General features: G+C 38.2%; 1 protein-coding gene across 6 annotated transcripts in view; it reads left to right on the top strand.

The window, feature by feature from the left end:
• CSGALNACT1 (chondroitin sulfate N-acetylgalactosaminyltransferase 1) overlaps positions 1-16,127 on the top strand; it is a 981,568-nt gene that overhangs the window by 396,463 nt on the left and 568,978 nt on the right. For all 6 annotated transcript variants that reach the window (XM_044059411.1, XM_044059415.1, XM_044059413.1 and 3 more), the window contains one exon: positions 2,125-2,229. The gene's annotated coding sequence lies outside the window, so the exon portion shown is untranslated. The remainder of the gene's footprint in view (positions 1-2,124; positions 2,230-16,127) is intronic.

Below are 16,127 nucleotides of genomic sequence, written 5' to 3'. Positions count from 1 at the left end.
GTAAGAGTAACGTGGATATACCACAGCTAGGATTGTAAGAGTAATTTGGGTATACCGTGGCTAGGACTGTAAGAGTAACTTGGGTATACCATGGCTTGGACTGTAAGAGTAACTTGGGTATACCATGGCTTGGACTGTAAGAGTAACTTGGGTATACCATGGCTAGGACTGTTAGAGTAACTTGGGTATACCATGGCTAGGTTTGCAGTTGCTCTAGTGCAATTAACCTAGTAACCTCCTGTGTACCTATGAAACGATGTAGATCATTGCTGCTATACATTCTTTATTTATATTCTTAAAGTATGACATTTCACTGCTGCTCTTTTGTATATCTGTAAAAAATGTCTATTTATTTGTTTGTTTGTTTGTTAACTGGATGAATAAGATGGTCCAAAGACCCTTTTTAACCATGACCCAGGCTCTCAAGACAAGAAACTGATATTTTAACTGATACTCTCAGTTATACACTTGTTTGAATTATACATTTGGTTTGCATGTCGTGATATGGTTTGAGTAAGACTGGGAAGTAAATTGAAGACAAAAAACATCCATTAATCAAGCACCACCTCAGTGTAGTGAAGGTAATTATAATGACATTAAAGATAAAATGATAACCACACTGAATTAGAATTGTACATTCTAAGTTTTTAACTGTATAACAATAAGATATGATGTTTGAGTTAGAGTACTGCGTATTGTTTGGTATAAGCATTATATACAGTTTATACATCAAATCAAGTTATTGGTTGCATTTCAAGGTTTGGAATAGAGTCTATGCTGAGAAAATGTACTAACCATTATCGATGAAAAATTGCATGATATGTCACTATGAGATGTTCAGCGAGGAACGACTTAAACCCTTTGAGAGAATATTGTCCTTTTATCATTGTTCAAAGTTACAACTGAGAAAAAGTAAAACATTACATTTTTTAACATATATGTCAACATAAAATCACAACTTTTTACTTTATGCCATAATATTACATTTTTACTACTGCAATTCTCATCTTTAGATTTTATTATAAGAACAATTAAATCTAAACTAACTATGTAGATACTGCATGCACTATATACACACTGTTCTTTAATATTAAGTACTTACTAAAAATGCTATTCTCTTTTTGCCATATACTAAACATAACCATTGTAACATTGATTGTTATTATTAATTAAATATGCAGCAATCGCTCTTTAGTACACTTGATTATAAAGTATTAAAAACGTTTTATCTGCACAGGAGTTGTGTAACCTATACTCGACTATGAAGTATCCAACAGTGATGCTTTGTATGTGATGCATGCATGTTTTTATATTGCCATAGATTCAGTTTATGGTTGAAAATGATCCTTTGGACTAGCCATTTACTCAGTAAACAAATGAATTAACAATACTAGACATTTCCATTGCATCATTATTATTATTAATCATTGTACCCAGACCTTATATGGCCTTAAAGGATCTGTAGATGATTGCAATAACCACAGATGTCAGCCTGATGCCAGCTGTCTGGCATGTCATTCCCTGACATTTTATTATATAGCAAAGGACCTAAAAAATTCAGAAAAAAACATGCAAGCATGTTTCATATATTCCTTTTATTGTTCTTTGGAGCACCATGCCAGATAAATGGATGACACTGTATCACTTCATGACTCAGACTGAATGAATAGTAGTTAGCTCAGTTTTTTTACATGTCTTTTTCCTGGAGAGCAAAGCTCTTTTTATCAATGATGTAATACAGTTAACTCCAAAGTCACTGGAACATATGGTAAGGGGTTAACCCTACCAACATTATTTCATTTGATGAAGGTTTGTTCGAGCTTAAGTGCTATTATCTGAGTACTTGGCTGTTGTATGTCTTGTTAAATGTTTAAACCCATGTAGCTTAGTATGCTTAGAATTTAATTATTTTATATTGTATGCTCATGAGAGATGATGATTCTTATTAAATATATGTATTATAATGCAAAATTGTTCATATATCTATAAGCTAATGCATTTAATACTGTGAAATGCATAGATGAGAACTGCCTCCATTATGAAATACAGACTGCCTTGACTACACTGTTGCTTTTCCTATTTTGTAAGCATCTACAACATGTATTATTTTTCTTTGTTTTTCAGCATTAATGTGTGATGTAAGTACTCCAAAAACAGATCTCAGAGGGATGAGAACACAAATAATTTAAGGAACAGACGTGACTAAATGTAGCCTAATGTTTTCTTCTGGTGAGTTAATTAAAGCATTTGTGAAAAGAATAAATGTTAATCTTGTTATTGTAGCATGAGGTGTGATATGTGATTGACAGTTTAGAGGAAGGATAAAAAGAAACCTGGTAGAGCTGGAGAATGACAGAGGAAGTTAACCATTACAATCTATTAAGAATAACAGCAAAGGGGTTTGTAAGTTTCTCCTAGAAAAAAAGAGAGTACACTGTTTAACAGGCAGTCATATGGCTACTTATTTGCTTCTGGAATAGTCACTGATCTTGGCAGTTCTTTGGGAATCTTGTTTTGTATTCACTTAACTTAGTCTGGAGAGGCTGGGAACCAGCAAAAGGAAATGGGTTAGACTGTGAATGTGAGAGTGTGACTTCTCTAAAGAAGTTGGGTTCTGCCTGTATATTATGTATGTAATACTCTGTACTGTATATTATGTACATAGCACTCTGTTCTGTCCATTATGTGTATAGCACTCTGTTCTGTATATTATGTACATAGGTTCATAGGTTCAAAGCTTCATACTAGGCTATCTGCCCTGAGGCAATTATAAGCCTAACCCGATTTTGTATGGTTTACACCACCCCTTGATTTGAGTATACTGTGCCCTTTTTAAGGTTTAGTTTACTGTGCGTCTGTCTAATAGTGACACGGGAGTAATCCCTGGGACAAACCTACGATCCCCCATCCACTTATCGAGATTCTTCTTGAAGAGATTCAGTGAGGTGCTCTGCCTCACATGTACTGGAATTCTATTCCAGAGCGAAGGGAGCCTCTGGGTTATGAACCTGTCCCTCCAGCAAGTTCTATTTATTTCTGTGCTGAGGTTCAAGTCCCTCGAGTGTGTGGCTCTAAGGGATTTAGATTTACTGAGGTGGGGCATGCCCATTAATTCTGGATTTGACATAGCTTTGTATGTCAGGCATAGATCACCTCAAAGTAGGCGGTATGCAACTAAGTAGAGCTGGAGTTTTTTTAACCGAGCAACATATGGCATCTGTTGGAGACCCTTGATCCTCTTGGTGAGATACTTTTGGGGTCTTTCTAATTGCTGCAGGTGTCGGGTAAGGTACATCCCAAAAGGGGCATTGTATTCTATGATGGGCCTGATGAGGGAAGAATAAAGGGGCACGATTACCTCTCTTGATCTAGATGTGAAACCCTTCCTGATGAGGTGGGCTATGTAGAAGGTCTTTCTAACCACTTTGGCAATGTGGTTTTCAAAGGAGAGATTGCTATCAACTTGGGTCCCCAGGTACCTAATAACTTTCTCTGTACTTAATGGGGTTCCGCCTATGTGGTAATTTGTGGGCACATTGTTTTTGCCAAAGGGTATGACTATACATTTTTTGGCATTTAGCTTTAAACCATGGCGCTGGCACCAGTTATCTGTCTCTGTGAGACCTTTTTGAAGGATGTTTGTGTCAGCTGGAGAGTTGATTATGGTGCCCAGTTTGCAGTCATCTGCAAACTTGGTGAGCCATAGTCCTCCCACATTTGCCTGTACCTCGGAAAAGTATATACCAAACAAGAGTGGACCCAGGACAGAACCCTGTGGGATGCCACTTGTGACCGGTTTCAAGTCTGACATGGCTCCAGCAACTCTCACTCTGTGGGTTCTGTCTTTGAGCCAGTTTGCGACCCATCTTGTGACATAGGGGTTTATATTTAAGCTGGATAGCTTATCTATGATGCCTGAGTGGGGTATTGTGTCAAATGCCTTTGCAAGGTCCAGATAGGCTGTGTGGACTACCTTCCCTTCATCTATGGCTTTGGTGACTGTTTCAAAAAAGTCAACCAGGTTCAAAAGGCAGGATCTGCCCTTGACAAAGCCAAACTGGGTAGGATCTAGTGTCTGTAGGTCCCCAATGTCTTTGTTTATGAGCTCCATGATGATCCTCTCCATAGCCTTGCAGACTAAGCTAGTCAGGCTTATGGGGCAATAGTTTCCAGGATCCGTAGAGGCTCCACCTTTGTGGAGTGGGACCACTGTTGCTGTACACCATTCTGTGGGCACATATCCTGTAGTGAGGCTGTGATTGTATAGCTGTTTTATTTGAGGGATTAGTTCCTCTTGTAGTTCATGTAGGACGCAACCTGGGATGCCATCTGGTCCCATGGAAGCAGTGTTTTTTGCTTTGGGGAGGGCAGCCTTCACCTGAGCATCTGAGATGTTTGGGAGGCAGCCCTCTGCTGGGATAGATACTTGCTCTTTTGGGGGGAGGGGGTGGAGAAGTTTGCATTGAACCTGTCTGCCAGGATATTGGCGATGTCTGTGGGTTCAGTGTATTTTTGTCGTTTAGAATCAACTCAGAACAAGTCTGGGAGTTGCATCCCAGGTTTCTAACATAACTGAAAAAAGCCTTATGATTGTCTTTGGTGTCCTGTGCAATTTTCTCTCGAAGATGGCCTTGGAGGATTTTATGAGGGATCGTAATTTTTTGCTAGTACTGATCAGAGATGCCTTCCCTATTAGGGATTTTGCTCTATCATGTAGTAGCTTCCTCCTTCTGTTGTACAGTTTATTTATGGCAGGGGTCCACCAGACTGGACGCCTGCCTTTGGATGATTGGGTCTTGGTTTTGTTTGGGATAGCATGATCCATGCATTCCTGGAGATGTCCGTAGAATGCATTTATATAGGATTCTGCAGTTTGGGCTGTAGTTTCCACTGGCCCTGGGGCCTTGAAGGATTCCACCGGTTTTGAGAAGTGAGAAGTTCGCTTTGAGAAGTTTTTCACTGTGGTTTTCTGGGCTGGGGGTGGGGTCGGGATGTGGACATCCAGTGAAATTAATTTATGGTCTGATCTTACCAATGAGGGATATACTTCTGGTGTGGAGCATAGAGTCCCCATGTTGGTAATGATCAGGTCTAGTATGTTGTCCCCTCTTGTGGGAGTGGTGACTAGTTGTTCCATAGCATTTGAGTTTATAATTTCCAGGAATCTTTGGGCTAAGGTGCTGGGGCTTGAGTAGTGCTCCCAGTCAATGTTTGGGTAGTTGAAGTCACCCAATATAATGGTGTTCGGAGAGATCTTCATGTTCTCCAATGTTTTCAGGAAAGCTGAATGGGATTCCTGACTTTGATAGGGTGGTCTGTAGGATGCTATAAACTGAAAAGCAGTCTTGCCCACTGTTAGTTGCACATGGATGGTCTCCGATGCCGTGCAATGCCACTAACCTGGAGGTGTGGATATCCTTGATAAATATGGAAACTCCCCTCCTTTTGTGGTTCGATCCGGGTTTTGGGGTCGAAAAGCATGATATGAGGTATAGCCTGGTAGTGCTGGGGTGCTCTCTGGAGCCTTGAACCAGGTTTCTGTCACTGCACAGATATCGATGTTCTCCATACTGAGGAGAGCTTCGAGTGCATGCATCTTGAGGTTAAGACTTCTGGCGTTTAGCAGCATTACCCTTAGTTTCTTGTTCCTTGTGCTGTCTATGGGGGTGGGTTTGACTTTTGAACCTTGCCTAAAAAAGGCACTATGGGGGTGGCAAGAGCCTTTGCCAATATCTGAAAGCCCAGTGGTGACAGATGCAAGCCGTCCCTAGCGAAGCAACGTGGCTTGTCGAGCATGTCATCCCAGGCTGACAGACACTGGATCCCCTTTGAATGACACCAAAATTTTAGCCAATTGTTAAAATTGATCATTTTGTCTTTGTTCTGTTTTGTATATTAAGTACATAGCTTTCTGTTCTGTATATTATGTACATAGCATTCTGTTTTGTATATTAAGTACATAGCTTTCTGTTCTGTATATTAAGTACATAGCACTCTATAGCTTCTAAGCTCTATACTTCCTGTATTAGTGATGGTAAGTCGTTTATTCTTTGAACTCAAGTATTTCTTCTCTGATTGCCTCTCATATTTCTTCTATATATGTAATTGGGTCTCACTGCAATTTTATTATAGCTCTTAATATTTGATGTTTATTCCCAGCTTTTAATACATTGTATGCTACAATTTCATTTTGTGCTGTCAGGCTGAACCTTTAAATAGTCCGTAGAAACTGGTGTTCTACCCTGGTAAGCAAATTTAAATAAATAAATACATACATACATTAAAGAAAGGTTGTAACTTCAGTTACTGTTATGCATGTTTGCATGTCCCAGTCAGTCCAATGTATTACTCACATTCACCGAAAATGATAGGTATATTGCTTTGGGCTTTCCTTATCACACCTTAAATAATTCCACTTTAGGAGAGATAGATAGCCACTTTAAGATGTTTTAATTAGTAGAAATAAATATATATAAACATTTCTAAAAATGTAATCAGTGTTTTCTTTCCTTAAACATAAGGTCACTGATTCATTTTACAGTCTCATTTAAATATGCATGGCATGTTGCTTCTTGACTTTTTCTATAAGATCAAAGTTTTCTTCTGCTCGTGCAAGTTTAATATGATTTGTGTGTGTGTGTGTGTGTGTGTGTGTGTGTGTGTGTGTGTGTGTGTGTGTGTGTGTGTGTGGTGTGTGTGTGTGCGTGCATATGTGCTGCTGGTGCCTAAAACACAAACTACATTGTCCATGATACCAACATCTATTTATTTCCTTTGCTTTAATTTATGTGATTTTGTTTTTCTCTGTAGAGACTTAAAATTAAGAGAATTGTGCTTCCCTTGAAGATAACAAGCTATATCAGTCTAATCCTCTAGTGGGAAATGTTTTGTAATTTGTGTTATATAACGTCATTATAAATTATCCACCTGCAAGCAGGATGTAAGGATTCTTTCCAGATATGAACAGACTATTGGAATATTCCTCTTTATTTACTTCTCTACATTCCCAGTTTTATCAGTGCAATTCCCCAGTCCCCCAGTTAATGCTCAGTTGTGAGCATCTAGGTTTTATGCAATAATAACCATCAATTTGCAAGTATAGTAATTATTAGGCAAAAAGCAGTTACCGATACATTGCTACTAAAAAACATAAAGTGCGACTACATATGACTGCACGTTATTTTCTGTGACACGATTATTGTCTTTAAAACAGCTTCCCAGAACTCATAGTTAATGTGTCATGTCTCATACGATCTCAGAAGAAAAGGTTTGTGATCACAAATGTACTCTGGTAGCAAATGGCAGCTGTGGAAATAAGAGTATTCACTTTTTCTCAAGGGTGTGTCATCTAGTGAGCAGTATATCTACAAATACTGGAGGATATAGGGGTTAAAGCCTCCAACATAGGGGATGCAGGGGAGCTTGTCCCCCTGAAAATAATAATTTTTCAATAGATCATGGCTGCCCAACTGCTGATCTTTGTTCATAGCTATATGAAAAATGGATGGATTAGCTGCAAGCTGAAGGACCAGATCCAGCTGGACACAGTAGTTATTCAGCACTAATTATACAGTATGCATGAAATACACAGCCATTATAATATGGCCACAGATCGTATCTGACAGAACACATTGACATATTTTCCTCAGTATGCTGTCTTCTTTATTAAAAAGAGAATGCTTTAAATAATCCTATTCACAGTTCTAGCTAAGCAACAAAGTCAGCTGTGCGTACTAGGTTATTCCTAGTCTCCCTAAATCTACATGAATGGTTTCAAACCTGATGTTTTAAGAAGTTATTTCTAAATAAAAGCTATGACATAACAAGTGTTTCAGTGACTGAACCAATAATAAAGTGGACTAATGTGTGTTCCTAGTAACTGAACAACAGTTTTACACTTAAGAACGTGCAAAGCTACCATGAAATATAAGGTGAAGTTCACATCCTCCTCCTGTTTTATAAATAAAGCTGCTTTGTCAAAATAAATGTGAGGTTTATAAAATAATTATGCAGTTTTTTATGTAATATTTTAAAGAACACTACATTCTTCCATCGACATACTGTATTTGGAGTTGCATTTCTCAGCTGATTGTAAGAATATGCCTCCCTTTTGGTTTGCTTTTAATAAAAAGCTGGCAAAAAAATCTGCTATTCAATTATTAGATAGTTGCATACTTAAAATATTAAAATAAGTTTTAAAGAAACAAAACAAAATTTAATAGTTAATAAGCACATAGTTGATTGTAAATGAACCCTTCAGTCCTCATTTGTTCATCTTTGACTCTTACCTGTGGCACACATTAAAGTTGTTACTAATTATTTTCTCATCTTAAAAGGTGTTATGGTTTCTCTCTCCACAGTGTTTACATATTCTGCCTTCTTCATCAGTTCTTGGTATATTTGTTAGCTAGCTATTATACTAACTGTCATGTGTACATTGTAAAAGAAATGGAAACATATACACCACAAGCAAAATAAATACAGTAAATAACCTCCTGAAGACGTAACAATGAATTGCAGCCCTACCGTAGCACTTTCTCTGCAATAAAGTCACCACCTACTCCATGCACTCTTTTTATTATCTCATATGGCCTCCAGTCTTACAGAGGTGAAATTGTCCTGTTCTTTATCTTATTACTTGTGTCTAGTGTTGTTGATTTGTGTCTATATTGCTTTGTTTTCTGAACACTTAACACCCATTGTTGTATTAATGTCGTATTCCAATGGAAGCAAATTTCCCATATTCATCATGTCAACACACTTCTAAAACCTCCACGACATCCTGTCATCTTAGTCATCCTCTCTCTGCCATCAAACACCACATTTATGATCATATCCCCTCCACAGGTCCTGCAACTTGCTGCCTGGATAGACACTCTTTTCCTCAGTATCACAACCCTGCTGTGGGGTGGGGTAACTAAGCATTTTTAAATCATTGTGAAAAAGAGCCTCCAACACAACCATATTTTTGTTAACTGTGGATGCAGGTTTCACGTATACTAGTTCATAAAAGGTCCTCAGTGCCACTAAACAGTTATTACCCACTGTTTTTTTCAACCAACTGGCTGAGATTCCTAATAATGTACAGCTCCAAAACCATATTACAAGCAAAATGTCTCTGTTTGATGAGTAACATGGATTCCTGCTGGCTCGGAGTATGGATATATACCCTGTTCCCGCAATGGGCTGTCCCCTAAACAAATGTGACTGCTTACTTTTTCTGCTGGTCATTTGCCTGAAGATTCTAAGATGGTGACTCATTCTCACCTTATAGAGATGCTTACATCTTGTAGAATTTCATCTTCAGCAACACAGTTGCTCCATAACTACCTTAATGATTTAGAGTCATCTTGCCCTATACATATTAACAATGGAGCACTTCGGGGATCAGTCTGGGATCTGCTGCATTTTTCATTGTTTGCAAATGACACCTGGATAAACTGTAAGAAGTCTAGCAATTTCAGTGCACTGATGCCGCAGCACTGAAATCTGCAGAGTCTAACTCGAGTTCTCTTTCACAGGATACAAAACAGGGCCTGTAATCCAATGAATAATGGGTAAACAACTCTTTTTTTTTCTTTGAGTACAAAATAAAAGTAAGACTCTGGACACCAAAATATAGGTATGAGTTGTGTCTACAAATCACTTTTCAGTGAAATCTGGAGAGTGAAACTCATTCAAGTGACCACCAGCACATTTGTGTATGTGGGTGCAAGCCCCCTGCAAGTCTTATGCAGTAGGCTTCACTGCATGCCACCCCTTAAAGCAATAAAACCAGCTCTAAGGTTGCATAGCCTTGAGGAATAATGAAACCATTGATAGATATGTGGCCCATTTGATTGACTGGGTTTGATTGTGTGGATCTGCCAAAAGATGAATCATTGCCATAAATGGCAGTCCCAAAACAGAACTGGTTTACCTGCACATTCAAGCTAAATATAACCTAGCTCAGGGTGATAGGACCACAGTGTATGTTAGATTTGAAAGAAACTGATTTTAATGTGTCACTTAGTTTGGTGAATCAGATTTCAGTTGTTTTTTTTCCCCCCAACTCATGCCTTTCTCTTGCATTATGTTTCCCTTATCTGCCAAACCATTCACATAAAAGTAAAGACAGTACTCTACTGCTTATTGCACACAATATATACACAAATGATACCTAAAAAAACAAACTACACTATTCACTAACACAATTCATAGGTATGTAGTTAAGCTAGTTGTCCTTGCAGGCCATTTTAAGCCTATCCAATTTCCCATTCAAAGGTGAGCCAAACCCTCCATCTTATGCCTATGAGGTAAAGACGTAAACATTTTTACAACAACCAACTAAATTATTTCAATGCACAGTACTAGCCTCTTCCAAAAACAGCCACAGAAAATAGTGGCTATTTGTTATTACAGATCTGAAAATTTCTGAGACCACTGCTTTCAAAGTTTACCAGTGTTCAAGTCTCCATTGTTTTGTTATTATACAGTAGTTCTCCAATTTTTTACATTGTGTTGACCTGACACTTTCCAACAACAGACCTTTCCCAAGGATGGATCTTATTTTTTTTTTGGGGGGGGGGGATTTGCTGCTGTGTTTACATCAATCCCAGAGAGTCTGGTTTTACCCATGCCAGTCTAGTAATTATCCTCTGTACACTATACTCAGCTCAGTACACTTCATTTCTTTGTCTCTGTATTTTCTGCTTTCAATGAATGGTTGTGACTGAAACGTTATCCAGGTTATTTTTCGCCTTCATTATTGTTCTGAAAACATTCCTTATTGTTCATTTTCATTTCGTTAACACAGATCCATTTTGTGCATCTCCATTCCCTTCTTGACTGTTAGAACAAATCCATTCTGTTCTGCTTGCTTGCTAAGCACAGCAACTAACTAGGACAACACTTTTTAACTTTATCTGACCCTGCTTATGCTAGTGGATTTCTATGCTGTTGATGATAAATTGCTCTTTCTGAATGTATAATCAAAACTTATTTTAGCTCCTAGTTGTCACCCCTTTAAAACTACTTTCCATTTTTATATCTCTTATTACAGAGTATCCTTCTGTAATGAAGCCTTCCTCGTTAGCTAGCCACTGTAATAGGAGCCATTACAGCTGGATATACCTTGTTAGTAGAATATGACTGGGGCAGAAATAGGACAACAATACTCTGTGTTCTTTACAGAATAACAAAATCTTCTTGACATTAAGCAGATTTCTTCATATCAAACTGTTGTACTAGAAGAATTACTTTAAATAAAAATTAATGATTTTCAATAAGCTCATTTTAAACCCATGAGCACATGAATTTGCACATAATAAGAGGTAGCTGTTTGTCTATTCATTTGAAGCTGCAGATATTTCACTTCTTAGCTAAATGCTACCTCCCCCTTCTAGCACTTGTCCCACTCCCATCTAAACTACAAGACTAATAAATACCTCACTCAGACTCCTTAATACAGCAGATAATTTCTTTGTTCACCGCCCTGTCAAAGAAGAAATGTCTTCTCACTACACTCTTGAATATATCCATTCTCTATCCAAGTATTCCTCCTCCTCCTCTTATTTCATATTGCATAGAATCACTGTCCTTCCATCATGAGCCTCTTTCTTCGAGTTTTTTTCTTTCCAGATCATGATTTTTCTATCATGTTGCTTATTTACACTGCATGAATTCATGAGCTTCATGTCATTTTTATATATTACTGTTCTTCTATCAGTTTAATTATTAAGCTCTCCTCTGATGTTTTCCCCTGACCATTGTGATGCCCTTTTAGATACATCTAGACTGTGCAGAGTATTTAACATAAGGCTTCACCGGTGATTATTTAGTGGAAAGAACATCTCTACAGTCCTTACTCTGGCATATGCAACACAGTATCTTCTGTCTTAGTCTTCATCTTTGTGTACTTGTAGGAATGATTACTAGTCCACAGAGCTTACCTTTTTGTCATGTTATCCATCAAGATATCCTCAAAACAAAATTTTATCTTAAATGACCAAAGTGAAATACCTCAAATATCTTAGCCACACACCTAGTTTGATGAAGGGTGTCTGAAAATGTACTTGCTGTCATCTTTTCCATGGCAACCATCTCCAGATTATATGCAAATAAATACATCCCACAGAAAACATAATCAGATATATTGCTCTGGATGCCACAAATAATACACATTTTGGTCAGAATCAAGCAGGAGATGGCTAGTTGTAGGCTGGTATCATAACTCTTCCCAGTGCTATCTGCTTTCTTCCTTACAGTTAGTTCCTAAGTTGCTGCTATACCCCCTATGCCAGTATAGCCAGATTTTGTGCTAATATGAGTACACACTTGTAAAACACTTTAGTGCAGTCCATATAAATGGTGTCTACTGGTTATCTTCTGTGTGCCAGGCATCGCTCAAAGAACCTGTACTCAGTGAAACCAGACTAGCTTTTGAGCTACATACCAAGTCTGATATGAAGCCCCACAGTTCTATTATCACTAATTTAAAACTAAGGAATTGGCTGTAGTTGGGATCCTTTTTAGACCTCTTTTTGTGTACTGGAACCAAACTGACAGTTTTTACTCTCTGAAATCAGCTTGCTATGTAGAGATAGGCTGAGCAGTGGAAAAATGAGCCAACAAACACTGCATCTTTTAGCACCCTGCTTTGGTCTCGTCTGGTCACAATTCCTCATTTACTATAAGCTCTTAACACTTACAGGACCTTCTTCTTTCAAGGCTCTTATGCATGGGAACTAATTGATTCTCTACATTCTGCTACATTTTGCTCCATCCCGTCCTCGACATTTTTTATTAGTTTATTTGCACACACATCCTTATTTATGATGATGTTTTGTCCCTAGGTGCAGTGTCCAAGCACTTGATGACAGATGGCCTTGCCTCCCCAAAGATCCTGCCTACTAGTTTGCTTTCCACTGCTGCATTGTCATTACTTAGCTTCTTCCCTCCTTCCTTGCTGTTTCGTATTTGTCCATTTTGCTTTCAACTCACTTCTGGTTATCATGAGCAGTTCTTGCATCATGCACAGCTTCCTTAACCTATTCTTAGCACCAAGGCACATTAGATTAAATATATAACCATAGATTATAAGAGTAGATAATGATTGTTGGCTGATCTACCATTTACTTTGGATAAGCTACTGATATTATTTAACCAGCATCTTGCTTTTCCCAATAGCTAACATTGCCTTATATTTGCACTGTACATGATTTTTTGCAAATGTCTGAGTCTGAGTTACACAGCAGGGCTGTGACACATGAAGGTGTGTTAAGGAGATGTGTACAGACTTGGCATGTTTAGAGGAATTAAATGGACACAGTGAATTCACTGCGGAGATGTAACTCAATGCATATGAGAAGCAACATTCCAGTAAACTAGTATATGACTTGAGGAAAGTCATAAAGCAATCTGTCCCACCATGGAACTTCATGATGCGCAGTACTGTTCCCACTGTCATTACTTTATCACCTCTGCAGGGACATGGGATCACCATGAAGCGACTTGAATAGGCTGCTACTGAACAATACAATGGCATGAGACTTCTGTGAAAATATGTTATTACTGCTAAATGATGCTGAGCTTTATGGCAGGAACACACTGGCCACTAGGGGCACATACCCTATCCCACTGTTAGCATGGGTTGATGGCATGGGTTGGAGTAGGCCAGGTACTCTAGCATGTCAATTTTAGGCAGTATTAGTCTACACATCTGAACCATTTAGAGCCAATTTTTACACTATTGAGTGGCTAGCCCTAATACAGTGTGCAGTCTGGGATTCATATTCTTCTGTCTTGAAGATACTGCACAGCACAGTTGATGACCAAAGCAGTTGGCCTGGGTCTATATTATATTGTCAAAACAGCATTACAGCGAATGCCATTCCAATGACGCATAAAGAACAAAATTCAAAAACAGCGAAACCCCAGGTCACCGATTTTTTTTCCTAGGAGAAAAAATCAGTAGACCAATAACACACAACACACCAGTTAAAACATTTCAAACTGGAGGGTCCCCCCCCACCCTGCAATGTGGGGGGCTGTGCTCCCCACCCCAACTAAATATACCAACTCCGAGAATGCACTACAGAGGGGTAAAGGGCAATGTCACGTCTCAGGCCAAGCAATTTTTTTCCCTAGGAAAAGAATTGCTGACCTGAGCTTTCACTGTTTTTGAATTTCGCTCTTTAAGTGTCGTCAAAACGGCATTCACTGTAATGCCGTTTTGACAATATAATATAGACCCATTGGCATGTACAATTCTTCACCTAGAAGTACCATCTAAAGTCTGTGCTATTGCCCACAACTTCATTCATGGGTGAGTTTGAAGTAGAATTGCAGAAAAGATAAAAGAGAACCAATTACAGTGGTTCGGGCACATGTGCAGAAAAACAGAAGATAATCTGGTGAGAAGATTTGGGTTACACAGGAAGAATGTATGAGGAAGCAAGGGTATCCAGCAAAGAGGTACATGGATTGTGTGAGAGAACACCTGCAACAGTTAGACATGGTTGTCGAAGAAGGTAGGCAAGTGGCATTAAATCGAGAAAGATGTCAACAGTTGATTTGACCCCATTTAAAAAATGGGGAGAAAATTACAGAGCCAGCAACAAGTGAACCATGCAGTATATAGTAGTTTATTAAAAACTACTAAGACCCCATTCCATATTAAGAAAAAACAGACCGGTTTCGGCCAACAAAAGATCTGGCCTTCTTCAGTGAAATACAAATGACATATAATATGGTATGGTCTTATATAATGAATAAAGACATATCATTGGATGACATTTACATATTAATTAATGAACTCATTAATATTAAATACAAATAATCTGATAACACAACATATTGAGTTCACTCAAAAACATTCATTGAGTCCTGGATTAAACAAAGCCCCAAGTTTTGTAATCCATTTTTTCTCCCGAGCATCAAGTTTCTTGTGCCAACCAGATTTTTGGCTTCGGTCCCCAATAAGTTTATCTATAATAATAAAATGGAATTTTATTACGGATGTCTGAACACCTTAGTGATATTAAATGTAAAAGGACTACCAATGCCTTATATAAACATACACTCACACATGCAACAGCACAATTCCATTTTATTATTATAGATAAACTTATTGGGGACCGAAGCCAAAAATCTGGTTGGCACAAGAAACTTGATGCTCGGGAGAAAAAATGGATTACAAACTTGTTTTAATCCAGGACTCAATGAATGTTTTGAGTGAACTCAATATGTTGTGTTATCAGGTATTGTATTTAATATTAATGAGTTCGATATTAATATGTAAATGTCATCAATGATATGTCTTTATTCATTATAAGACCATACCATATATATGTCATTTGTATTTCACTGAAAAACCAGATCTTTGTTAACGTCTATTTTCTTAATATGGAATGGGTAACAGTAATTTTAATAAACTACTATACTGTACATGTTGCTGGCTCTATTTTTTGAATTTGTTCAGCATTTCTTGCCGTGCAACTTCCCACGTGCAGGGGAATTTGTTTTGTGAGAAAATTACAGAAAAAAAGTGTGGATGTATGATGTGTTTTATAGCTTTAAAAGCTGTGATGCACTTCACCTTGATGCATAGTAATGTATGTGTGACACTGAGGTATCTAAAGCTTTTAAAGCTGTTAATCTTCTTGTTAGTGTTCTGTGTGGTAGTCAGGGCTGGCAGCTATAGTGCTTTATCATGAGACTAGAGCATTATAGGGTATTAACAAATATTTCTAAGAGATGCTTAACAAGGTTATCATTTTCCCATGTTTGGAACATGATCACAGAGCTCCATGTGATACAGAAATTTAAGGCTCAGTTATTAGATGGTGCCAGAATACACAACAGTGTGAAAAAATGTCCTGGTGAAAGAAAATGTGCAAGACATTTGTAAACCAGTATGTATCAAAACATCATGGAAACATGTAAATTTCCCCCAGGGAGAAGCATTTCAGCACATTGGGTCATGAAGGCACAATGAGGCTGAGGTCCTCAGAATGTATAATATAGCAATAACCCACGCCTGGGTGTGGGTAATGCTGGATTTACCCACGGTTGGTATGGTTTGGTCACGAGGGCGAAGTCCTATACAAGTCCGCTTTAGATTGTCGAATGTCTGGAATGTCGAGTTC

The sequence above is a fragment of the Protopterus annectens genome, chromosome 17.part0 (assembly GCF_019279795.1).
Source record: "Protopterus annectens isolate FY-2018-M chromosome 17.part0, PAN1.0, whole genome shotgun sequence".
NCBI lineage: Eukaryota > Metazoa > Chordata > Ceratodontiformes > Protopteridae > Protopterus > Protopterus annectens.
Note: the sequence above shows the minus strand (reverse complement) of the source record. Positions and strands in the feature narration are given on the sequence as shown.